The sequence below is a fragment of the Sinocyclocheilus grahami genome, unplaced genomic scaffold (assembly GCF_001515645.1).
Source record: "Sinocyclocheilus grahami isolate Dianchi unplaced genomic scaffold, SAMN03320097.WGS_v1.1 scaffold53.1, whole genome shotgun sequence".
Classification (NCBI taxonomy): domain Eukaryota; kingdom Metazoa; phylum Chordata; class Actinopteri; order Cypriniformes; family Cyprinidae; genus Sinocyclocheilus; species Sinocyclocheilus grahami.
Genome location: NW_015505232.1, coordinates 1266293 through 1268299, shown reverse-complemented (window position 1 = coordinate 1268299; position 2007 = coordinate 1266293). Strand labels below are relative to the sequence as shown.

Sequence of the window (2007 nt, the reverse complement as noted above, 5' to 3'; positions counted from 1 at the left end):
ATATTAGTGCTGTCAAACGATTAATCGCGATTAATCGCATCCAAAATAAAAGTTTTTGTTTACATTGTATGTGTGTGTGTCCTGTGTATATTTATTATGTATATATAAATACACACCCATGCATGTAAGAAAAATATGTTACGTTTATATATTAAATCTATTAATATATAATATAAATTATATGAAAATACATGTAAATACATGTAAATATTTTCAAAATATATACTGTGTGTATTTATATATACATAATAAATAACACAGTACACACAGATATATTATGTAAATAAAAACGTTTATTTTGGATGCGATTAATCGCGATTATATATATATGTGTGTGTGTGTGTGTGTGTGTGTGTGTGTGTGTGAGTGTACATATGTATGTATATGTATAATCGTTTTACAAGTAATGTATAAAAGAAATACCCTACTTAAAGAATTAAAATAATACTTTCAAAAACATCTATTTACATAAAGAATCTTTAACATTAATCATCTGAATTGTATAATTTAAAAATGATAATCTACATATATTTATATACATTAAAATTATACATATAAACATGTTGTACACACATTTTTTGATTATTTTTCGATTATAATTTAAACAGACGTAAATAAACATCTATTTACATAAAGAATATTTAACAATCTAAATATGTGTAATTTTGATCATTTATATTATTACATATTATTATATATTATTATTATTATATTTTAAAATTATATATATAAAAACAATCTTTAACAATCTAAATGTGTAATTTTGATAATTTATAAATATAAATAAAATATTATCAGAAAACATTTGTATAGTAATTTACAAACTATTATTAACACACATACATACAATTATTGTTTATGGTAAAATTAAACATTATAATTTATATGTTATACATTATAAAAAAATTATAAATTATAATAAAAAATGTGTATACATTATATAAATATGTAATTAGAATTACAGATGTATTAATTTGAGACAAAGAAACTGAAAAGACTAAGAAAAACCCATCACATCACAATCTGCACTCATTTTTTACCATCCCTTCAGTCCGAATCATGCAAGACACATCACATTGCAAAGATATGCGAAGTACTTGTTTATCCGTTCCTTTGCATGCGAGCAGTGCTAGTATAAGACAGCTTGTCTTCAGTGACAAAAGGAAAATAACTGTGTGTGTATGTGTGCCGACTGCAGCACACACACACACACACACACACACACACGGGCGCGCGCGTCTCTGTCAGAGCCCGGCTCTGCAGCTATCTCCCATTTACTCAAACATACACTTCAGCGGGAGCAAATTACATTTCTACTAACAGTCACACTTAATGTGCTGCTGTATTTGTCTTGAGAATGAGGAGAAGACGTTTCAGGTTATTTAGAATGAGATTATTAACTCAGTAGCACTGCTATCCCGTGCCGTTTTGTATTTGAGATGGTGCAACGAAAGGCCAGGTGTCGAGGATGAACATACTTACAGAAGAGCCGATAGGGGAGCCGTGTGCCCCAGTTTCTTAATCTGATAGCAGGAGCTCTTGAGGTGCTTTAACTGTGTCGAAATGACAGGTTACTGGTTTCCTTTCTCTTCTTGTAAAGCCGATTTCTCAGTTTCTCCCTTTAGTAATCTCACATTTCCCCCCTCTCCTTTAAACACAGTAGCAAAGCCAGGCCACACAATGCTCCTCATTGACCTCTAATGCATATCCCACAATAAAGTTTCAACCCTTAACTTTACGCTCTGTAAAAGCAAGGGAAATTCTGCTTTTCATTGTATAGTTAAAGTATCACACACGTGTCACCTTCTAAATGACACACGAAAACATTGAACACAATCAACATGAATCTGTTCCCTTGGCTCTGACGACATCCTGTTAGGTATTTGAGCAGTTAATTGGTTTGTTTGTGTGTGTGTGTGTGTGTGTGTGTGTGTGTGTGTGTGTGTGTGTGTGTGTGTGTGTGTGTGTGTGTGTGAGTGTGTTCTCTCAAAACTGGCGTGGGATATT

At 31.4% G+C, this 2007-nt stretch overlaps 1 protein-coding gene across 1 annotated transcript in view; it reads right to left on the bottom strand.

The window, feature by feature from the left end:
• Positions 1 to 2007, bottom strand: part of dscama (Down syndrome cell adhesion molecule a) — a 92607-nt gene that overhangs the window by 50254 nt on the left and 40346 nt on the right. The window lies entirely within an intron of this gene.